Here is a 24312-nt window from a genome sequence, read left to right on the forward strand (position 1 = left end):
TGCCAAACGTTTGAGAGAATTTAAGCAACATACAAAGACTGACACCGTCTCTCTAAACTGTTTTTGTGAAACATGCGGACGGTATAGTGATAGGCTACTGTCAGCAGGGAGCACCAGACAGCTGAAACGAGAGTTCTACATTTCTTAAACTTTCACCCACACGAACACGCGCACGCACTTCAGATCAATCAAAGACCATGGGAAGACGGCGAAAATACCAGTGGCGTGGCGTGGGGATTTCTTTTGAGGAAGCCAAATGAGACAACACCTTTAATCTACATGCTTTTTTGAAGGTGGGGGACAGAAAAGAGTAGGCCTACGTCGCAGCTTGTATCTATTGAATGTAACTACAAGAGCTATTTCAGCGCCTGGTTACCAGGACTTACACACGCCTGTCATCTGACAGACACACGTGCTCGCTCTCTCTCTCTTTCGCGCTCTCACACACACACACACACACACACACACACACACACACACACACACACACACACACACACACACACACACACACACACACACACACAGTCATCCTAAACAATGTTCCTTACACAACTCTACTTAATAGATAACACAAGACAACCCTGAACAAGCGGCTATAATCTAACACAGCCGCATCTGTTCAGGTGAGCCCTGCTGTCCCTGGTGCTGATTCTCAGCGTTAACGAACGCGATAAAACAACAACTTCATTTGATTGACCAATGCAACTTATTCCAGACAATCAATGCACAATTAGACATACAATAACACAAAAAATAATAAACGGACAGCTCAGGGAACAGTAATGCCACACCGGGAGGTGGGTATTTTACTCACCCCGTTTGTAGATGAAGGCCATTCTCCTGTCTTTCATGGTGGCGAAGGGGTCAATAAGAGACCCAGGGATTGTTCAGGGTGCATGAATCTTTACGAAAAAGAAGACATGGCCAGCAAAATAGCAGCTGAAGTTCAGCGCTACCAGTCGGTGAGGACATAGTTCTCCTCATTGAAAGTGCGATAACCACTCATCTTTCTCTCCGTGCACGCAGCTGAAGCTTCGGCATTGGCCTGCAGTCAGATTCAATTTTTAGTTGCTTCCCATGTGGCAGTTTGGTTAAATTTTACTAAATACTCTAAATCTCAACCCTCCATAACTGCACTTGCTTATACGATAAAATGATAAAAGTGCAAATCTCCCGATATTTGTTTACGTTGACGTTGATGCTTTGATTTGATTGGTGTGAAGCAAAGGGCCCGGTGGCTTCCCTTTGCACCCTGCTGATTAATCACAGGAGGGCAGTGTCATGACGGTAGCCTCACCTGATAGGTTAATCCTTCTTCTTTTTCTTCACCAAGGGATGCCATCTCGGGCAGGCTTCCTCACGGACATACAGTGTGCAATGTCGTGTTTGACCGTGTATTCAGTACTTACAACTTAGAGGGGCGCTGTTTCGCACATTTTGAAATTCTCAATGAGACGAGAAAATGTGGAAGAAATGACAGCAACACAGCACCAAAGAATAACCAAAACTGTTAATATTAATGTTTTTATTGGATGTCTAAAAAAAATGAAAGAATTCTCTGACACTTTAACCATTAACCTTGGTACAAACATTAAACATCACACACACACACACACACACACACACACACACACACACACACACACACACACACACACACACACACACACACACACACACACACACACACACACACACACACACACACACACACACACACACACACACACACACACACGCATACGCAGTGTATTGCAGATCATTAATTAATTCAGATGTCATAATAATCGTTTACATGGATAAGGATTCCTACTGAATCAATTACTGCCGTCTCTATTGAACTAGTGATTGTTTTTGTAATAGTGTAACGTCGGCCCTCAGCAGCCTCCTCACTCCTTACGTGCTACTGTATAAATGCTGGTTTTGCGGCAGCAATAATTGCTTACGGCCATACCACCCTGAACACGCCCGATCTCGTCTGATCTCGGAAGCTAAGCAGGGTCGGGCCTGGTTAGTACTTGGATGGGAGACCGCCTGGGAATACCAGGTGCTGTAAGCTTTTTCTTTTTCAACTCGAGCTCATTGCCTCCGTGGCCTACCGTGAGCTGATCTTTACTGCCAACCGTTTGGGAGAATTTAAGCAACATACAAAGACTGACAACGTCTCTCAAAACTATTTTTGTGAAACATGAGGACGGTATAGTGATACTGCCAGCAGGGAGCACCAGAGAGCTGAAACGACAGTTCTACATTTCTTAAACTTTCACCCACACGAACACGCACACGCACTTCAGATCATGGGAGGACGGCGAAAATACCCACCCATTCTCTGACACTTTAACCGTTCACCTTGGTTCAAACATTTAACATCACACGCACACGCAGTGTATTGCAGATAATTAATTAATTAATTCAGATGTCACAATAATCGTTCACATGGATAAGGAGTCCTACTGAATCAATTACTGCCGTTTCTATTTAACTAATGATTGATTTTGTAAAAGTGTAACGTCGGGCCTCAGCAGCTTTCTCACTCCTTATGTGCTACTGTATAAAAGCTGGTTTTGCTGCAGCAATAATTGCTTACGGCCATACCACCCTGAACACGCCCGATCTCGTCTGATCTCGGAAGCTAAGCAGGGTCGGGCCTGGTTAGTACTTGGATGGGAGACCGCCTGGGAATACCAGGTGCTGTAAGCTTTTTCTTTTTCAACTCGAGCTCATTGCCTCCGTGGCCTACCGTGAGCTGATCTTTACTGCCAACCGTTTGGGAGAATTTAAGCAACATACAAAGACTGACAACGTCTCTCAAAACTATTTTTGTGAAACATGAGGACGGTATAGTGATACTGCCAGCAGGGAGCACCAGAGAGCTGAAACGACAGTTCTACATTTCTTAAACTTTCACCCACACGAACACGCACACGCACTTCAGATCATGGGAGGACGGCGAAAATACCCACCCATTCTCTGACACTTTAACCGTTCACCTTGGTTCAAACATTTAACATCACACGCACACGCAGTGTATTGCAGATAATTAATTAATTAATTCAGATGTCACAATAATCGTTCACATGGATAAGGAGTCCTACTGAATCAATTACTGCCGTTTCTATTTAACTAATGATTGATTTTGTAAAAGTGTAACGTCGGGCCTCAGCAGCTTTCTCACTCCTTATGTGCTACTGTATAAAAGCTGGTTTTGCTGCAGCAATAATTGCTTACGGCCATACCACCCTGAACACGCCCGATCTCGTCTGATCTCGGAAGCTAAGCAGGGTCGGGCCTGGTTAGTACTTGGATGGGAGACCGCCTGGGAATACCAGGTGCTGTAAGCATTTTCTTTTTCCACTCGAGCTCATTGCCTACCGTGACCTGATCTTTAGGCCTACTGCCAAACGTTTGAGAGAATTTAAGCAACATACAAAGACTGACACCGTCTCTCTAAACTGTTTTTGTGAAACATGCGGACGGTATAGTGATAGGCTACTGTCAGCAGGGAGCACCAGACAGCTGAAACGAGAGTTCTACATTTCTTAAACTTTCACCCACACGAACACGCGCACGCACTTCAGATCAATCAAAGACCATGGGAAGACGGCGAAAATACCAGTGGCGTGGCGTGGGGATTTCTTTTGAGGAAGCCAAATGAGACAACACCTTTAATCTACATGCTTTTTTGAAGGTGGGGGACAGAAAAGAGTAGGCCTACGTCGCAGCTTGTATCTATTGAATGTAACTACAAGAGCTATTTCAGCGCCTGGTTACCAGGACTTACACACGCCTGTCATCTGACAGACACACGTGCTCGCTCTCTCTCTCTTTCGCGCTCTCACACACACACACACACACACACACACACACACACACACACACACACACACACACACACACACACACACACACACACACACACACACACACACACACACAGTCATCCTAAACAATGTTCCTTACACAACTCTACTTAATAGATAACACAAGACAACCCTGAACAAGCGGCTATAATCTAACACAGCCGCATCTGTTCAGGTGAGCCCTGCTGTCCCTGGTGCTGATTCTCAGCGTTAACGAACGCGATAAAACAACAACTTCATTTGATTGACCAATGCAACTTATTCCAGACAATCAATGCACAATTAGACATACAATAACACAAAAAATAATAAACGGACAGCTCAGGGAACAGTAATGCCACACCGGGAGGTGGGTATTTTACTCACCCCGTTTGTAGATGAAGGCCATTCTCCTGTCTTTCATGGTGGCGAAGGGGTCAATAAGAGACCCAGGGATTGTTCAGGGTGCATGAATCTTTACGAAAAAGAAGACATGGCCAGCAAAATAGCAGCTGAAGTTCAGCGCTACCAGTCGGTGAGGACATAGTTCTCCTCATTGAAAGTGCGATAACCACTCATCTTTCTCTCCGTGCACGCAGCTGAAGCTTCGGCATTGGCCTGCAGTCAGATTCAATTTTTAGTTGCTTCCCATGTGGCAGTTTGGTTAAATTTTACTAAATACTCTAAATCTCAACCCTCCATAACTGCACTTGCTTATACGATAAAATGATAAAAGTGCAAATCTCCCGATATTTGTTTACGTTGACGTTGATGCTTTGATTTGATTGGTGTGAAGCAAAGGGCCCGGTGGCTTCCCTTTGCACCCTGCTGATTAATCACAGGAGGGCAGTGTCATGACGGTAGCCTCACCTGATAGGTTAATCCTTCTTCTTTTTCTTCACCAAGGGATGCCATCTCGGGCAGGCTTCCTCACGGACATACAGTGTGCAATGTCGTGTTTGACCGTGTATTCAGTACTTACAACTTAGAGGGGCGCTGTTTCGCACATTTTGAAATTCTCAATGAGACGAGAAAATGTGGAAGAAATGACAGCAACACAGCACCAAAGAATAACCAAAACTGTTAATATTAATGTTTTTATTGGATGTCTAAAAAAAATGAAAGAATTCTCTGACACTTTAACCATTAACCTTGGTACAAACATTAAACATCACACACACACACACACACACACACACACACACACACACACACACACACACACACACACACACACACACACACACACACACACACACACACACACACACACACACACACACACACACACACACACACACACACACACGCATACGCAGTGTATTGCAGATCATTAATTAATTCAGATGTCATAATAATCGTTTACATGGATAAGGATTCCTACTGAATCAATTACTGCCGTCTCTATTGAACTAGTGATTGTTTTTGTAATAGTGTAACGTCGGCCCTCAGCAGCCTCCTCACTCCTTACGTGCTACTGTATAAATGCTGGTTTTGCGGCAGCAATAATTGCTTACGGCCATACCACCCTGAACACGCCCGATCTCGTCTGATCTCGGACGCTAAGCAGGGTCGGGCCTGGTTAGTACTTGGATGGGAGACCGCCTGGGAATACCAGGTGCTGTAAGCTTTTTCTTTTTCAACTCGAGCTCATTGCCTCCGTGGCCTACCGTGAGCTGATCTTTACTGCCAACCGTTTGGGAGAATTTAAGCAACATACAAAGACTGACAACGTCTCTCAAAACTATTTTTGTGAAACATGAGGACGGTATAGTGATACTGCCAGCAGGGAGCACCAGAGAGCTGAAACGACAGTTCTACATTTCTTAAACTTTCACCCACACGAACACGCACACGCACTTCAGATCATGGGAGGACGGCGAAAATACCCACCCATTCTCTGACACTTTAACCGTTCACCTTGGTTCAAACATTTAACATCACACGCACACGCAGTGTATTGCAGATAATTAATTAATTAATTCAGATGTCACAATAATCGTTCACATGGATAAGGAGTCCTACTGAATCAATTACTGCCGTTTCTATTTAACTAATGATTGATTTTGTAAAAGTGTAACGTCGGGCCTCAGCAGCTTTCTCACTCCTTATGTGCTACTGTATAAAAGCTGGTTTTGCTGCAGCAATAATTGCTTACGGCCATACCACCCTGAACACGCCCGATCTCGTCTGATCTCGGAAGCTAAGCAGGGTCGGGCCTGGTTAGTACTTGGATGGGAGACCGCCTGGGAATACCAGGTGCTGTAAGCTTTTTCTTTTTCAACTCGAGCTCATTGCCTCCGTGGCCTACCGTGAGCTGATCTTTACTGCCAACCGTTTGGGAGAATTTAAGCAACATACAAAGACTGACAACGTCTCTCAAAACTATTTTTGTGAAACATGAGGACGGTATAGTGATACTGCCAGCAGGGAGCACCAGAGAGCTGAAACGACAGTTCTACATTTCTTAAACTTTCACCCACACGAACACGCACACGCACTTCAGATCATGGGAGGACGGCGAAAATACCCACCCATTCTCTGACACTTTAACCGTTCACCTTGGTTCAAACATTTAACATCACACGCACACGCAGTGTATTGCAGATAATTAATTAATTAATTCAGATGTCACAATAATCGTTCACATGGATAAGGAGTCCTACTGAATCAATTACTGCCGTTTCTATTTAACTAATGATTGATTTTGTAAAAGTGTAACGTCGGGCCTCAGCAGCTTTCTCACTCCTTATGTGCTACTGTATAAAAGCTGGTTTTGCTGCAGCAATAATTGCTTACGGCCATACCACCCTGAACACGCCCGATCTCGTCTGATCTCGGAAGCTAAGCAGGGTCGGGCCTGGTTAGTACTTGGATGGGAGACCGCCTGGGAATACCAGGTGCTGTAAGCTTTTTCTTTTTCAACTCGAGCTCATTGCCTCCGTGGCCTACCGTGAGCTGATCTTTACTGCCAACCGTTTGGGAGAATTTAAGCAACATACAAAGACTGACAACGTCTCTCAAAACTATTTTTGTGAAACATGAGGACGGTATAGTGATACTGCCAGCAGGGAGCACCAGAGAGCTGAAACGACAGTTCTACATTTCTTAAACTTTCACCCACACGAACACGCACACGCACTTCAGATCATGGGAGGACGGCGAAAATACCCACCCATTCTCTGACACTTTAACCGTTCACCTTGGTTCAAACATTTAACATCACACGCACACGCAGTGTATTGCAGATAATTAATTAATTAATTCAGATGTCACAATAATCGTTCACATGGATAAGGAGTCCTACTGAATCAATTACTGCCGTTTCTATTTAACTAATGATTGATTTTGTAAAAGTGTAACGTCGGGCCTCAGCAGCTTTCTCACTCCTTATGTGCTACTGTATAAAAGCTGGTTTTGCTGCAGCAATAATTGCTTACGGCCATACCACCCTGAACACGCCCGATCTCGTCTGATCTCGGAAGCTAAGCAGGGTCGGGCCTGGTTAGTACTTGGATGGGAGACCGCCTGGGAATACCAGGTGCTGTAAGCATTTTCTTTTTCCACTCGAGCTCATTGCCTACCGTGACCTGATCTTTAGGCCTACTGCCAAACGTTTGAGAGAATTTAAGCAACATACAAAGACTGACACCGTCTCTCTAAACTGTTTTTGTGAAACATGCGGACGGTATAGTGATAGGCTACTGTCAGCAGGGAGCACCAGACAGCTGAAACGAGAGTTCTACATTTCTTAAACTTTCACCCACACGAACACGCGCACGCACTTCAGATCAATCAAAGACCATGGGAAGACGGCGAAAATACCAGTGGCGTGGCGTGGGGATTTCTTTTGAGGAAGCCAAATGAGACAACACCTTTAATCTACATGCTTTTTTGAAGGTGGGGGACAGAAAAGAGTAGGCCTACGTCGCAGCTTGTATCTATTGAATGTAACTACAAGAGCTATTTCAGCGCCTGGTTACCAGGACTTACACACGCCTGTCATCTGACAGACACACGTGCTCGCTCTCTCTCTCTCTCGCGCTCTCACACACACACACACACACACACACACACACACACACACACACACACACACACACACACACACACACACACACACACACACACACACACACAGTCATCCTAAACAATGTTCCTTACACAACTCTACTTAATAGATAACACAAGACAACCCTGAACAAGCGGCTATAATCTAACACAGCCGCATCTGTTCAGGTGAGCCCTGCTGTCCCTGGTGCTGATTCTCAGCGTTAACGAACGCGATAAAACAACAACTTCATTTGATTGACCAATGCAACTTATTCCAGACAATCAATGCACAATTAGACATACAATAACACAAAAAATAATAAACGGACAGCTCAGGGAACAGTAATGCCACACCGGGAGGTGGGTATTTTACTCACCCCGTTTGTAGATGAAGGCCATTCTCCTGTCTTTCATGGTGGCGAAGGGGTCAATAAGAGACCCAGGGATTGTTCAGGGTGCATGAATCTTTACGAAAAAGAAGACATGGCCAGCAAAATAGCAGCTGAAGTTCAGCGCTACCAGTCGGTGAGGACATAGTTCTCCTCATTGAAAGTGCGATAACCACTCATCTTTCTCTCCGTGCACGCAGCTGAAGCTTCGGCATTGGCCTGCAGTCAGATTCAATTTTTAGTTGCTTCCCATGTGGCAGTTTGGTTAAATTTTACTAAATACTCTAAATCTCAACCCTCCATAACTGCACTTGCTTATACGATAAAATGATAAAAGTGCAAATCTCCCGATATTTGTTTACGTTGACGTTGATGCTTTGATTTGATTGGTGTGAAGCAAAGGGCCCGGTGGCTTCCCTTTGCACCCTGCTGATTAATCACAGGAGGGCAGTGTCATGACGGTAGCCTCACCTGATAGGTTAATCCTTCTTCTTTTTCTTCACCAAGGGATGCCATCTCGGGCAGGCTTCCTCACGGACATACAGTGTGCAATGTCGTGTTTGACCGTGTATTCAGTACTTACAACTTAGAGGGGCGCTGTTTCGCACATTTTGAAATTCTCAATGAGACGAGAAAATGTGGAAGAAATGACAGCAACACAGCACCAAAGAATAACCAAAACTGTTAATATTAATGTTTTTATTGGATGTCTAAAAAAAATGAAAGAATTCTCTGACACTTTAACCATTAACCTTGGTACAAACATTAAACATCACACACACACACACACACACACACACACACACACACACACACACACACACACACACACACACACACACACACACACACACACACACACACACACACACACACACACACACACACACACACACACACGCATACGCAGTGTATTGCAGATCATTAATTAATTCAGATGTCATAATAATCGTTTACATGGATAAGGATTCCTACTGAATCAATTACTGCCGTCTCTATTGAACTAGTGATTGTTTTTGTAATAGTGTAACGGTCGGCCCTCAGCAGCCTCCTCACTCCTTACGTGCTACTGTATAAATGCTGGTTTTGCGGCAGCAATAATTGCTTACGGCCATACCACCCTGAACACGCCCGATCTCGTCTGATCTCGGAAGCTAAGCAGGGTCGGGCCTGGTTAGTACTTGGATGGGAGACCGCCTGGGAATACCAGGTGCTGTAAGCTTTTTCTTTTTCAACTCGAGCTCATTGCCTCCGTGGCCTACCGTGAGCTGATCTTTACTGCCAACCGTTTGGGAGAATTTAAGCAACATACAAAGACTGACAACGTCTCTCAAAACTATTTTTGTGAAACATGAGGACGGTATAGTGATACTGCCAGCAGGGAGCACCAGAGAGCTGAAACGACAGTTCTACATTTCTTAAACTTTCACCCACACGAACACGCACACGCACTTCAGATCATGGGAGGACGGCGAAAATACCCACCCATTCTCTGACACTTTAACCGTTCACCTTGGTTCAAACATTTAACATCACACGCACACGCAGTGTATTGCAGATAATTAATTAATTAATTCAGATGTCACAATAATCGTTCACATGGATAAGGAGTCCTACTGAATCAATTACTGCCGTTTCTATTTAACTAATGATTGATTTTGTAAAAGTGTAACGTCGGGCCTCAGCAGCTTTCTCACTCCTTATGTGCTACTGTATAAAAGCTGGTTTTGCTGCAGCAATAATTGCTTACGGCCATACCACCCTGAACACGCCCGATCTCGTCTGATCTCGGAAGCTAAGCAGGGTCGGGCCTGGTTAGTACTTGGATGGGAGACCGCCTGGGAATACCAGGTGCTGTAAGCTTTTTCTTTTTCAACTCGAGCTCATTGCCTCCGTGGCCTACCGTGAGCTGATCTTTACTGCCAACCGTTTGGGAGAATTTAAGCAACATACAAAGACTGACAACGTCTCTCAAAACTATTTTTGTGAAACATGAGGACGGTATAGTGATACTGCCAGCAGGGAGCACCAGAGAGCTGAAACGACAGTTCTACATTTCTTAAACTTTCACCCACACGAACACGCACACGCACTTCAGATCATGGGAGGACGGCGAAAATACCCACCCATTCTCTGACACTTTAACCGTTCACCTTGGTTCAAACATTTAACATCACACGCACACGCAGTGTATTGCAGATAATTAATTAATTAATTCAGATGTCACAATAATCGTTCACATGGATAAGGAGTCCTACTGAATCAATTACTGCCGTTTCTATTTAACTAATGATTGATTTTGTAAAAGTGTAACGTCGGGCCTCAGCAGCTTTCTCACTCCTTATGTGCTACTGTATAAAAGCTGGTTTTGCTGCAGCAATAATTGCTTACGGCCATACCACCCTGAACACGCCCGATCTCGTCTGATCTCGGAAGCTAAGCAGGGTCGGGCCTGGTTAGTACTTGGATGGGAGACCGCCTGGGAATACCAGGTGCTGTAAGCATTTTCTTTTTCCACTCGAGCTCATTGCCTACCGTGACCTGATCTTTAGGCCTACTGCCAAACGTTTGAGAGAATTTAAGCAACATACAAAGACTGACACCGTCTCTCTAAACTGTTTTTGTGAAACATGCGGACGGTATAGTGATAGGCTACTGTCAGCAGGGAGCACCAGACAGCTGAAACGAGAGTTCTACATTTCTTAAACTTTCACCCACACGAACACGCGCACGCACTTCAGATCAATCAAAGACCATGGGAAGACGGCGAAAATACCAGTGGCGTGGCGTGGGGATTTCTTTTGAGGAAGCCAAATGAGACAACACCTTTAATCTACATGCTTTTTTGAAGGTGGGGGACAGAAAAGAGTAGGCCTACGTCGCAGCTTGTATCTATTGAATGTAACTACAAGAGCTATTTCAGCGCCTGGTTACCAGGACTTACACACGCCTGTCATCTGACAGACACACGTGCTCGCTCTCTCTCTCTTTCGCGCTCTCACACACACACACACACACACACACACACACACACACACACACACACACACACACACACACACACACACACACACACACACACAGTCATCCTAAACAATGTTCCTTACACAACTCTACTTAATAGATAACACAAGACAACCCTGAACAAGCGGCTATAATCTAACACAGCCGCATCTGTTCAGGTGAGCCCTGCTGTCCCTGGTGCTGATTCTCAGCGTTAACGAACGCGATAAAACAACAACTTCATTTGATTGACCAATGCAACTTATTCCAGACAATCAATGCACAATTAGACATACAATAACACAAAAAATAATAAACGGACAGCTCAGGGAACAGTAATGCCACACCGGGAGGTGGGTATTTTACTCACCCCGTTTGTAGATGAAGGCCATTCTCCTGTCTTTCATGGTGGCGAAGGGGTCAATAAGAGACCCAGGGATTGTTCAGGGTGCATGAATCTTTACGAAAAAGAAGACATGGCCAGCAAAATAGCAGCTGAAGTTCAGCGCTACCAGTCGGTGAGGACATAGTTCTCCTCATTGAAAGTGCGATAACCACTCATCTTTCTCTCCGTGCACGCAGCTGAAGCTTCGGCATTGGCCTGCAGTCAGATTCAATTTTTAGTTGCTTCCCATGTGGCAGTTTGGTTAAATTTTACTAAATACTCTAAATCTCAACCCTCCATAACTGCACTTGCTTATACGATAAAATGATAAAAGTGCAAATCTCCCGATATTTGTTTACGTTGACGTTGATGCTTTGATTTGATTGGTGTGAAGCAAAGGGCCCGGTGGCTTCCCTTTGCACCCTGCTGATTAATCACAGGAGGGCAGTGTCATGACGGTAGCCTCACCTGATAGGTTAATCCTTCTTCTTTTTCTTCACCAAGGGATGCCATCTCGGGCAGGCTTCCTCACGGACATACAGTGTGCAATGTCGTGTTTGACCGTGTATTCAGTACTTACAACTTAGAGGGGCGCTGTTTCGCACATTTTGAAATTCTCAATGAGACGAGAAAATGTGGAAGAAATGACAGCAACACAGCACCAAAGAATAACCAAAACTGTTAATATTAATGTTTTTATTGGATGTCTAAAAAAAATGAAAGAATTCTCTGACACTTTAACCATTAACCTTGGTACAAACATTAAACATCACACACACACACACACACACACACACACACACACACACACACACACACACACACACACACACACACACACACACACACACACACACACACACACACACACACACACACACACACACACACACACGCATACGCAGTGTATTGCAGATCATTAATTAATTCAGATGTCATAATAATCGTTTACATGGATAAGGATTCCTACTGAATCAATTACTGCCGTCTCTATTGAACTAGTGATTGTTTTTGTAATAGTGTAACGTCGGCCCTCAGCAGCCTCCTCACTCCTTACGTGCTACTGTATAAATGCTGGTTTTGCGGCAGCAATAATTGCTTACGGCCATACCACCCTGAACACGCCCGATCTCGTCTGATCTCGGACGCTAAGCAGGGTCGGGCCTGGTTAGTACTTGGATGGGAGACCGCCTGGGAATACCAGGTGCTGTAAGCTTTTTCTTTTTCAACTCGAGCTCATTGCCTCCGTGGCCTACCGTGAGCTGATCTTTACTGCCAACCGTTTGGGAGAATTTAAGCAACATACAAAGACTGACAACGTCTCTCAAAACTATTTTTGTGAAACATGAGGACGGTATAGTGATACTGCCAGCAGGGAGCACCAGAGAGCTGAAACGACAGTTCTACATTTCTTAAACTTTCACCCACACGAACACGCACACGCACTTCAGATCATGGGAGGACGGCGAAAATACCCACCCATTCTCTGACACTTTAACCGTTCACCTTGGTTCAAACATTTAACATCACACGCACACGCAGTGTATTGCAGATAATTAATTAATTAATTCAGATGTCACAATAATCGTTCACATGGATAAGGAGTCCTACTGAATCAATTACTGCCGTTTCTATTTAACTAATGATTGATTTTGTAAAAGTGTAACGTCGGGCCTCAGCAGCTTTCTCACTCCTTATGTGCTACTGTATAAAAGCTGGTTTTGCTGCAGCAATAATTGCTTACGGCCATACCACCCTGAACACGCCCGATCTCGTCTGATCTCGGAAGCTAAGCAGGGTCGGGCCTGGTTAGTACTTGGATGGGAGACCGCCTGGGAATACCAGGTGCTGTAAGCTTTTTCTTTTTCAACTCGAGCTCATTGCCTCCGTGGCCTACCGTGAGCTGATCTTTACTGCCAACCGTTTGGGAGAATTTAAGCAACATACAAAGACTGACAACGTCTCTCAAAACTATTTTTGTGAAACATGAGGACGGTATAGTGATACTGCCAGCAGGGAGCACCAGAGAGCTGAAACGACAGTTCTACATTTCTTAAACTTTCACCCACACGAACACGCACACGCACTTCAGATCATGGGAGGACGGCGAAAATACCCACCCATTCTCTGACACTTTAACCGTTCACCTTGGTTCAAACATTTAACATCACACGCACACGCAGTGTATTGCAGATAATTAATTAATTAATTCAGATGTCACAATAATCGTTCACATGGATAAGGAGTCCTACTGAATCAATTACTGCCGTTTCTATTTAACTAATGATTGATTTTGTAAAAGTGTAACGTCGGGCCTCAGCAGCTTTCTCACTCCTTATGTGCTACTGTATAAAAGCTGGTTTTGCTGCAGCAATAATTGCTTACGGCCATACCACCCTGAACACGCCCGATCTCGTCTGATCTCGGAAGCTAAGCAGGGTCGGGCCTGGTTAGTACTTGGATGGGAGACCGCCTGGGAATACCAGGTGCTGTAAGCATTTTCTTTTTCCACTCGAGCTCATTGCCTACCGTGACCTGATCTTTAGGCCTACTGCCAAACGTTTGAGAGAATTTAAGCAACATACAAAGACTGACACCGTCTCTCTAAACTGTTTTTGTGAAACATGCGGACGGTATAGTGATAGGCTACTGTCAGCAGGGAGCACCAGACAGCTGAAACGAGAGTTCTACATTTCTTAAACTTTCACCCACACGAACACGCGCACGCACTTCAGATCAATCAAAGACCATGGGAAGACGGCGAAAATACCAGTGGCGTGGCGTGGGGATTTCTTTTGAGGAAGCCAAATGAGACAACACCTTTAATCTACATGCTTTTTTGAAGGTGGGGGACAGAAAAGAGTAGGCCTACGTCGCAGCTTGTATCTATTGAATGTAACTACAAGAGCTATTTCAGCGCCTGGTTACCAGGACTTACACACGCCTGTCATCTGACAGACACACGTGCTCGCTCTCTCTCTCTCTCGCGCTCTCACACACACACACACACACACACACACACACACACACACACACACACACACACACACACACACACACACACACACACACACACACACACACACAGTCATCCTAAACAATGTTCCTTACACAACTCTACTTAATAGATAACACAAGACAACCCTGAACAAGCGGCTATAATCTAACACAGCCGCATCTGTTCAGGTGAGCCCTGCTGTCCCTGGTGCTGATTCTCAGCGTTAACGAACGCGATAAAACAACAACTTCATTTGATTGACCAATGCAACTTATTCCAGACAATCAATGCACAATTAGACATACAATAACACAAAAAATAATAAACGGACAGCTCAGGGAACAGTAATGCCACACCGGGAGGTGGGTATTTTACTCACCCCGTTTGTAGATGAAGGCCATTCTCCTGTCTTTCATGGTGGCGAAGGGGTCAATAAGAGACCCAGGGATTGTTCAGGGTGCATGAATCTTTACGAAAAAGAAGACATGGCCAGCAAAATAGCAGCTGAAGTTCAGCGCTACCAGTCGGTGAGGACATAGTTCTCCTCATTGAAAGTGCGATAACCACTCATCTTTCTCTCCGTGCACGCAGCTGAAGCTTCGGCATTGGCCTGCAGTCAGATTCAATTTTTAGTTGCTTCCCATGTGGCAGTTTGGTTAAATTTTACTAAATACTCTAAATCTCAACCCTCCATAACTGCACTTGCTTATACGATAAAATGATAAAAGTGCAAATCTCCCGATATTTGTTTACGTTGACGTTGATGCTTTGATTTGATTGGTGTGAAGCAAAGGGCCCGGTGGCTTCCCTTTGCACCCTGCTGATTAATCACAGGAGGGCAGTGTCATGACGGTAGCCTCACCTGATAGGTTAATCCTTCTTCTTTTTCTTCACCAAGGGATGCCATCTCGGGCAGGCTTCCTCACGGACATACAGTGTGCAATGTCGTGTTTGACCGTGTATTCAGTACTTACAACTTAGAGGGGCGCTGTTTCGCACATTTTGAAATTCTCAATGAGACGAGAAAATGTGGAAGAAATGACAGCAACACAGCACCAAAGAATAACCAAAACTGTTAATATTAATGTTTTTATTGGATGTCTAAAAAAAATGAAAGAATTCTCTGACACTTTAACCATTAACCTTGGTACAAACATTAAACATCACACACACACACACACACACACACACACACACACACACACACACACACACACACACACACACACACACACACACACACACACACACACACACACACACACACACACACACACACACACACACGCATACGCAGTGTATTGCAGATCATTAATTAATTCAGATGTCATAATAATCGTTTACATGGATAAGGATTCCTACTGAATCAATTACTGCCGTCTCTATTGAACTAGTGATTGTTTTTGTAATAGTGTAACGTCGGCCCTCAGCAGCCTCCTCACTCCTTACGTGCTACTGTATAAATGCTGGTTTTGCGGCAGCAATAATTGCTTACGGCCATACCACCCTGAACACGCCCGATCTCGTCTGATCTCGGAAGCTAAGCAGGGTCGGGCCTGGTTAGTACTTGGATGGGAGACCGCCTGGGAATACCAGGTGCTGTAAGCTTTTTCTTTTTCAACTCGAGCTCATTGCCTCCGTGGCCTACCGTGAGCTGATCTTTACTGCCAACCGTTTGGGAGAATTTAAGCAACATACAAAGACTGACAACGTCTCTCAAAACTATTTTTGTGAAACATGAGGACGGTATAGTGATACTGCCAGCAGGGAGCACCAGAGAGCTGAAACGACAGTTCTACATTTCTTAAACTTTCACCCACACGAACACGCACACGCACTTCAGATCATGGGAGGACGGCGAAAATACCCACCCATTCTCTGACACTTTAACCGTTCACCTTGGTTCAAACATTTAACATCACACGCACACGCAGTGTATTGCAGATAATTAATTAATTAATTCAGATGTCACAATAATCGTTCACATGGATAAGGAGTCCTACTGAATCAATTACTGCCGTTTCTATTTAACTAATGATTGATTTTGTAAAAGTGTAACGTCGGGCCTCAGCAGCTTTCTCACTCCTTATGTGCTACTGTATAAAAGCTGGTTTTGCTGCAGCAATAATTGCTTACGGCCATACCACCCTGAACACGCCCGATCTCGTCTGATCTCGGAAGCTAAGCAGGGTCGGGCCTGGTTAGTACTTGGATGGGAGACCGCCTGGGAATACCAGGTGCTGTAAGCTTTTTCTTTTTCAACTCGAGCTCATTGCCTCCGTGGCCTACCGTGAGCTGATCTTTACTGCCAACCGTTTGGGAGAATTTAAGCAACATACAAAGACTGACAACGTCTCTCAAAACTATTTTTGTGAAACATGAGGACGGTATAGTGATACTGCCAGCAGGGAGCACCAGAGAGCTGAAACGACAGTTCTACATTTCTTAAACTTTCACCCACACGAACACGCACACGCACTTCAGATCATGGGAGGACGGCGAAAATACCCACCCATTCTCTGACACTTTAACCGTTCACCTTGGTTCAAACATTTAACATCACACGCACACGCAGTGTATTGCAGATAATTAATTAATTAATTCAGATGTCACAATAATCGTTCACATGGATAAGGAGTCCTACTGAATCAATTACTGCCGTTTCTATTTAACTAATGATTGATTTTGTAAAAGTGTAACGTCGGGCCTCAGCAGCTTTCTCACTCCTTATGTGCTACTGTATAAAAGCTGGTTTTGCTGCAGCAATAATTGCTTACGGCCATACCACCCTGAACACGCCCGATCTCGTCTGATCTCGGAAGCTAAGCAGGGTCGGGCCTGGTTAGTACTTGGATGGGAGACCGCCTGGGAATACCAGGTGCTGTAAGCATTTTCTTTTTCCACTCGAGCTCATTGCCTACCGTGACCTGATCTTTAGGCCTACTGCCAAACGTTTGAGAGAATTTAAGCAACATACAAAGACTGACACCGTCTCTCTAAACTGTTTTTGTGAAACATGCGGACGGTATAGTGATAGGCTACTGTCAGCAGGGAGCACCAGACAGCTGAAACGAGAGTTCTACATTTCTTAAACTTTCACCCACACGAACACGCGCACGCACTTCAGATCAATCAAAGACCATGGGAAGACGGCGAAAATACCAGTGGCGTGGCGTGGGGATTTCTTTTGAGGAAGCCAAATGAGACAACACCTTTAATCTACATGCTTTTTTGAAGGTGGGGGACAGAAAAGAGTAGGCCTACGTCGCAGCTTGTATCTATTGAATGTAACTACAAGAGCTATTTCAGCGCCTGGTTACCAGGACTTACACACGCCTGTCATCTGACACACACACGTGCTCGCTCTCTCTCTCTTTCGCGCTCTCACACACACACACACACACACACACACACACACACACACACACACACACACACACACACACACACACACACACACACACACACACAGTCATCCTAAACAATGTTCCTTACACAACTCTACTTAATAGATAACACAAGACAACCCTGAACAAGCGGCTATAATCTAACACAGCCGCATCTGTTCAGGTGAGCCCTGCTGTCCCTGGTGCTGATTCTCAGCGTTAACGAACGCGATAAAACAACAACTTCATTTGATTGACCAATGCAACTTATTCCAGACAATCAATGCACAATTAGACATACAATAACACAAAAAATAATAAACGGACAGCTCAGGGAACAGTAATGCCACACCGGGAGGTGGGTATTTTACTCACCCCGTTTGTAGATGAAGGCCATTCTCCTGTCTTTCATGGTGGCGAAGGGGTCAATAAGAGACCCAGGGATTGTTCAGGGTGCATGAATCTTTACGAAAAAGAAGACATGGCCAGCAAAATAGCAGCTGAAGTTCAGCGCTACCAGTCGGTGAGGACATAGTTCTCCTCATTGAAAGTGCGATAACCACTCATCTTTCTCTCCGTGCACGCAGCTGAAGCTTCGGCATTGGCCTGCAGTCAGATTCAATTTTTAGTTGCTTCCCATGTGGCAGTTTGGTTAAATTTTACTAAATACTCTAAATCTCAACCCTCCATAACTGCACTTGCTTATACGATAAAATGATAAAAGTGCAAATCTCCCGATATTTGTTTACGTTGACGTTGATGCCTTGATTTGATTGGTGTGAAGCAAAGGGCCCGGTGGCTTCCCTTTGCACCCTGCTGATTAATCACAGGAGGGCAGTGTCATGACGGTAGCCTCACCTGATAGGTTAATCCTTCTTCTTTTTCTTCACCAAGGGATGCCATCTCGGGCAGGCTTCCTCACGGACATACAGTGTGCAATGTCGTGTTTGACCGTGTATTCAGTACTTACAACTTAGAGGGGCGCTGTTTCGCACATTTTGAAATTCTCAATGAGACGAGAAAATGTGGAAGAAATGACAGCAACACAGCACCAAAGAATAACCAAAACTGTTAATATTAATGTTTTTATTGGATGTCTAAAAAAAATGAAAGAATTCTCTGACACTTTAACCATTAACCTTGGTACAAACATTAAACATAACACACACACACACACACACACACACACACACACACACACACACACACACACACACACACACACACACACACACACACACACACACACACACACACACACACACACACACACACACACACACACACACACGCATACGCAGTGTATTGCAGATCATTAATTAATTCAGATGTCATAATAATCGTTTACATGGATAAGGATTCCTACTGAATCAATTACTGCCGTCTCTATTGAACTAGTGATTGTTTTTGTAATAGTGTAACGTCGGCCCTCAGCAGCCTCCTCACTCCTTACGTGCTACTGTATAAATGCTGGTTTTGCGGCAGCAATAATTGCTTACGGCCATACCACCCTGAACACGCCCGATCTCGTCTGATCTCGGACGCTAAGCAGGGTCGGGCCTGGTTAGTACTTGGATGGGAGACCGCCTGGGAATACCAGGTGCTGTAAGCTTTTTCTTTTTCAACTCGAGCTCATTGCCTCCGTGGCCTACCGTGAGCTGATCTTTACTGCCAACCGTTTGGGAGAATTTAAGCAACATACAAAGACTGACAACGTCTCTCAAAACTATTTTTGTGAAACATGAGGACGGTATAGTGATACTGCCAGCAGGGAGCACCAGAGAGCTGAAACGACAGTTCTACATTTCTTAAACTTTCACCCACACGAACACGCACACGCACTTCAGATCATGGGAGGACGGCGAAAATACCCACCCAATCTCTGACACTTTAACCGTTCACCTTGGTTCAAACATTTAACATCACACGCACACGCAGTGTATTGCAGATAATTAATTAATTAATTCAGATGTCACAATAATCGTTCACATGGATAAGGAGTCCTACTGAATCAATTACTGCCGTTTCTATTTAACTAATGATTGATTTTGTAAAAGTGTAACGTCGGGCCTCAGCAGCTTTCTCACTCCTTATGTGCTACTGTATAAAAGCTGGTTTTGCTGCAGCAATAATTGCTTACGGCCATACCACCCTGAACACGCCCGATCTCGTCTGATCTCGGAAGCTAAGCAGGGTCGGGCCTGGTTAGTACTTGGATGGGAGACCGCCTGGGAATACCAGGTGCTGTAAGCATTTTCTTTTTCCACTCGAGCTCATTGCCTACCGTGACCTGATCTTTAGGCCTACTGCCAAACGTTTGAGAGAATTTAAGCAACATACAAAGACTGACACCGTCTCTCTAAACTGTTTTTGTGAAACATGCGGACGGTATAGTGATAGGCTACTGTCAGCAGGGAGCACCAGACAGCTGAAACGAGAGTTCTACATTTCTTAAACTTTCACCCACACGAACACGCGCACGCACTTCAGATCAATCAAAGACCATGGGAAGACGGCGAAAATACCAGTGGCGTGGCGTGGGGATTTCTTTTGAGGAAGCCAAATGAGACAACACCTTTAATCTACATGCTTTTTTGAAGGTGGGGGACAGAAAAGAGTAGGCCTACGTCGCAGCTTGTATCTATTGAATGTAACTACAAGAGCTATTTCAGCGCCTGGTTACCAGGACTTACACACGCCTGTCATCTGACAGACACACGTGCTCGCTCTCTCTCTCTTTCGCGCTCTCACACACACACACACACACACACACACACACACACACACACACACACACACACACACACACACACACACACAGTCATCCTAAACAATGTTCCTTACACAACTCTACTTAATAGATAACACAAGACAACCCTGAACAAGCGGCTATAATCTAACACAGCCGCATCTGTTCAGGTGAGCCCTGCTGTCCCTGGTGCTGATTCTCAGCGTTAACGAACGCGATAAAACAACAACTTCATTTGATTGACCAATGCAACTTATTCCAGACAATCAATGCACAATTAGACATACAATAACACAAAAAATAATAAACGGACAGCTCAGGGAACAGTAATGCCACACCGGGAGGTGGGTATTTTACTCACCCCGTTTGTAGATGAAGGCCATTCTCCTGTCTTTCATGGTGGCGAAGGGGTCAATAAGAGACCCAGGGATTGTTCAGGGTGCATGAATCTTTACGAAAAAGAAGACATGGCCAGCAAAATAGCAGCTGAAGTTCAGCGCTACCAGTCGGTGAGGACATAGTTCTCCTCATTGAAAGTGCGATAACCACTCATCTTTCTCTCCGTGCACGCAGCTGAAGCTTCGGCATTGGCCTGCAGTCAGATTCAATTTTTAGTTGCTTCCCATGTGGCAGTTTGGTTAAATTTTACTAAATACTCTAAATCTCAACCCTCCATAACTGCACTTGCTTATACGATAAAATGATAAAAGTGCAAATCTCCCGATATTTGTTTACGTTGACGTTGATGCTTTGATTTGATTGGTGTGAAGCAAAGGGCCCGGTGGCTTCCCTTTGCACCCTGCTGATTAATCACAGGAGGGCAGTGTCATGACGGTAGCCTCACCTGATAGGTTAATCCTTCTTCTTTTTCTTCACCAAGGGATGCCATCTCGGGCAGGCTTCCTCACGGACATACAGTGTGCAATGTCGTGTTTGACCGTGTATTCAGTACTTACAACTTAGAGGGACGCTGTTTCGCACATTTTGAAATTCTCAATGAGACGAGAAAATGTGGAAGAAATGACAGCAACACAGCACCAAAGAATAACCAAAACTGTTAATATTAATGTTTTTATTGGATGTCTAAAAAAAATGAAAGAATTCTCTGACACTTTAACCATTAACCTTGGTACAAACATTAAACATCACACACACACACACACACACACACACACACACACACACACACACACACACACACACACACACACACACACACACACACACACACACACACACACACACACACACACACACACACACACACACACACACACACGCATACGCAGTGTATTGCAGATCATTAATTAATTCAGATGTCATAATAATCGTTTACATGGATAAGGATTCCTACTGAATCAATTACTGCCGTCTCTATTGAACTAGTGATTGTTTTTGTAATAGTGTAACGTCGGCCCTCAGCAGCCTCCTCACTCCTTACGTGCTACTGTATAAATGCTGGTTTTGCGGCAGCAATAATTGCTTACGGCCATACCACCCTGAACACGCCCGATCTCGTCTGATCTCGGACGCTAAGCAGGGTCGGGCCCTGGTTAGTACTTGGATGGGAGACCGCCTGGGAATACCAGGTGCCTGTAAGCATTTTCTTTTTCCACTCGAGCTCATTGCCTACCGTGACCTGATCTTCTAGGCCTATGCCAAACGTTTGAGAGAATTTAAGCAACATACAAAGACGACACCGTCTCTCTAAACTGTTTTTGTGAAACATGCGGACGTTATAGTGATAGGCTACTGTCAGCAGGGAGCACCAGACAGCCTGAAACGAGAGTTCTACATTCTTAAACTTTCACCCACACGAACACGCGCACGCACTTCAGATCAATCAAAGACCATGGGAAGACGGCGAAAAATACCAGTGTCGTGGCGTGGGGATTTCTTTTGAGGAAGCCAAATGAGACAACACCTGTTAATCTACATGCTTTTGCTTGAAGGTGGGGGACAGAAAAGAGTAGGCCTACGTCGACCCAGCTTGTATCTATTGAATGTAACTACAAGAGCTATTTTCAGCGCCTGGTTACCAGGACTTTACACACGCCTGTCATCTGACAGACACACGTGCTCGCTCTCTCTCTCTTTCGCGCTCTCACAACACACACACACACCACACACACACACACACACACACACACACACACACACACACACCACACACACACACACACACACACACACAACACAGTCATCCTAAACAATGTTCCTTACACAACTCTACTTAATAGATAACACAAGACAACCCTGAAACAAGCGGCTATAATCTACACACAGCCGCATCTGTTCAGTGAGCCCTGCCTGTCCCTGGTGCTGATTCTCAGCGTTAACGAACGCGATTAAAACAACAACTTCATTTGATTGACCAATGCAACTTATTCCAGACAATCAATGCACAATTAGACATACAATAACACAAAAAATAATAAACGGACAGCTCAGGGAACAGTAATGCCACACCGGGAGGTGGGTATTTTACTCACCCCGTTTGTAGATGAAGGCCATTCTCCTGTCTTTCATGGTGGCGAAGGGGTCAATAAGAGACCCAGGGATTGTCAGGGTGCATGAATCTTTACGAAAAAGAAGACATGGCCAGCAAAATAGCAGCTGAAGTTCAGCGCTACCAGTCGGTGAGGACATTAGTTCTCCTCATTGAAAGTGCGATAACCACTCATCTTTCTCTCCGTGCACGCAGCTGAAAGCTTTCGGCATTGGCCTGCAGTCAGATTCAATTTTTTAGTTGCTTCCCATGTGGCAGTTTGGTTTAAATTTTACTAAATACTCTAAATCTCAAACCCTCCATAACTGCACTTGCTTATACGATAAAATGATAAAAGTGCAAATCTCCCGATATTTGTTTACGTTGACGTTGATGCTTTGATTTGATTGGTGTGAAGCAAAGGGCCCGGTGGCTTCCCTTTGCACCCTGCTGATTAATCACAGGAGGGCAGTGTCATGACGGTAGCCTCACCTGATAGGTTAATCCTTCTTCTTTTTCTTCACCAAGGGATGCCATCTCGGGCAGGCTTCCTCACGGACATACAGTGTGCAATGTCGTGTTTGACCGTGTATTCAGTACTTACAACTTAGAGGGGCGCTGTTTTCGCACATTTTGAAATTCTCAATGAGACGAGAAAATGTGGAAGAAATGACAGCAACACAGCACCAAAGAATAACCAAAACTGTTAATTAATGTTTTTATTGGATGTCTAAAAAAATGAAAGAATTCTCTGACACTTTAACCATTAACCTTGGTACAACATTAAACATCACACACACACACACACACACACACACACACACACACACACACACACACACACACACACACACACACACACACACACACACACACACACACACACACACACACACACACACACACACACGCATACGCAGTGTATTGCAGATCATTAATTAATTCAGATGTCATAATAATCGTTTACATGGATAAGGATTCCTACTGAATCAATTACTGCCGTCTCTATTGAACTAGTG

The 24312-nt window shown here is 44.7% G+C and overlaps 19 non-coding genes across 19 annotated transcripts; all 19 read left to right on the top strand.

Annotated features, from left to right (window-relative positions):
* Window positions 1-1943: 1943 nt before the first annotated feature.
* LOC115556463 (5S ribosomal RNA) lies at window positions 1944-2062 on the top strand. Its single transcript, XR_003979039.1, has one exon. It is a non-coding gene; the product is annotated as a 5S ribosomal RNA (ribosomal RNA).
* Window positions 2063-2584: 522 nt separating this feature from the next.
* LOC115556475 (5S ribosomal RNA) lies at window positions 2585-2703 on the top strand. The gene has a single exon (XR_003979050.1). It is a non-coding gene; the product is annotated as a 5S ribosomal RNA (ribosomal RNA).
* Window positions 2704-3225: 522 nt separating this feature from the next.
* LOC115556497 (5S ribosomal RNA) lies at window positions 3226-3344 on the top strand. Its single transcript, XR_003979070.1, has one exon. It is a non-coding gene; the product is annotated as a 5S ribosomal RNA (ribosomal RNA).
* Window positions 3345-5353: 2009 nt separating this feature from the next.
* On the top strand, window positions 5354-5472 carry LOC115556411 (5S ribosomal RNA). The gene has a single exon (XR_003978995.1). It is a non-coding gene; the product is annotated as a 5S ribosomal RNA (ribosomal RNA).
* A 522-nt stretch (window positions 5473-5994) lies between these two features.
* LOC115556487 (5S ribosomal RNA) lies at window positions 5995-6113 on the top strand. The gene has a single exon (XR_003979061.1). It is a non-coding gene; the product is annotated as a 5S ribosomal RNA (ribosomal RNA).
* Window positions 6114-6635: 522 nt separating this feature from the next.
* On the top strand, window positions 6636-6754 carry LOC115556499 (5S ribosomal RNA). Its single transcript, XR_003979072.1, has one exon. It is a non-coding gene; the product is annotated as a 5S ribosomal RNA (ribosomal RNA).
* A 522-nt stretch (window positions 6755-7276) lies between these two features.
* LOC115556498 (5S ribosomal RNA) lies at window positions 7277-7395 on the top strand. Its single transcript, XR_003979071.1, has one exon. It is a non-coding gene; the product is annotated as a 5S ribosomal RNA (ribosomal RNA).
* Window positions 7396-9387: 1992 nt separating this feature from the next.
* LOC115556393 (5S ribosomal RNA) lies at window positions 9388-9506 on the top strand. The gene has a single exon (XR_003978978.1). It is a non-coding gene; the product is annotated as a 5S ribosomal RNA (ribosomal RNA).
* Window positions 9507-10028: 522 nt separating this feature from the next.
* Window positions 10029-10147, top strand: LOC115556405 (5S ribosomal RNA). The gene has a single exon (XR_003978989.1). It is a non-coding gene; the product is annotated as a 5S ribosomal RNA (ribosomal RNA).
* A 522-nt stretch (window positions 10148-10669) lies between these two features.
* LOC115556500 (5S ribosomal RNA) lies at window positions 10670-10788 on the top strand. The gene has a single exon (XR_003979073.1). It is a non-coding gene; the product is annotated as a 5S ribosomal RNA (ribosomal RNA).
* Window positions 10789-12769: 1981 nt separating this feature from the next.
* LOC115556412 (5S ribosomal RNA) lies at window positions 12770-12888 on the top strand. The gene has a single exon (XR_003978996.1). It is a non-coding gene; the product is annotated as a 5S ribosomal RNA (ribosomal RNA).
* Window positions 12889-13410: 522 nt separating this feature from the next.
* LOC115556417 (5S ribosomal RNA) lies at window positions 13411-13529 on the top strand. The gene has a single exon (XR_003979000.1). It is a non-coding gene; the product is annotated as a 5S ribosomal RNA (ribosomal RNA).
* A 522-nt stretch (window positions 13530-14051) lies between these two features.
* Window positions 14052-14170, top strand: LOC115556501 (5S ribosomal RNA). Its single transcript, XR_003979074.1, has one exon. It is a non-coding gene; the product is annotated as a 5S ribosomal RNA (ribosomal RNA).
* A 1989-nt stretch (window positions 14171-16159) lies between these two features.
* On the top strand, window positions 16160-16278 carry LOC115556427 (5S ribosomal RNA). Its single transcript, XR_003979006.1, has one exon. It is a non-coding gene; the product is annotated as a 5S ribosomal RNA (ribosomal RNA).
* A 522-nt stretch (window positions 16279-16800) lies between these two features.
* On the top strand, window positions 16801-16919 carry LOC115556434 (5S ribosomal RNA). The gene has a single exon (XR_003979013.1). It is a non-coding gene; the product is annotated as a 5S ribosomal RNA (ribosomal RNA).
* Window positions 16920-17441: 522 nt separating this feature from the next.
* LOC115556503 (5S ribosomal RNA) lies at window positions 17442-17560 on the top strand. The gene has a single exon (XR_003979075.1). It is a non-coding gene; the product is annotated as a 5S ribosomal RNA (ribosomal RNA).
* Window positions 17561-19549: 1989 nt separating this feature from the next.
* On the top strand, window positions 19550-19668 carry LOC115556413 (5S ribosomal RNA). Its single transcript, XR_003978997.1, has one exon. It is a non-coding gene; the product is annotated as a 5S ribosomal RNA (ribosomal RNA).
* A 522-nt stretch (window positions 19669-20190) lies between these two features.
* On the top strand, window positions 20191-20309 carry LOC115556504 (5S ribosomal RNA). Its single transcript, XR_003979076.1, has one exon. It is a non-coding gene; the product is annotated as a 5S ribosomal RNA (ribosomal RNA).
* Window positions 20310-22286: 1977 nt separating this feature from the next.
* LOC115556421 (5S ribosomal RNA) lies at window positions 22287-22407 on the top strand. Its single transcript, XR_003979004.1, has one exon. It is a non-coding gene; the product is annotated as a 5S ribosomal RNA (ribosomal RNA).
* The last annotated feature ends 1905 nt before the right edge of the window (window positions 22408-24312 follow it).

The sequence above is a fragment of the Gadus morhua genome, chromosome 12 (assembly GCF_902167405.1).
Source record: "Gadus morhua chromosome 12, gadMor3.0, whole genome shotgun sequence".
NCBI lineage: Eukaryota > Metazoa > Chordata > Actinopteri > Gadiformes > Gadidae > Gadus > Gadus morhua.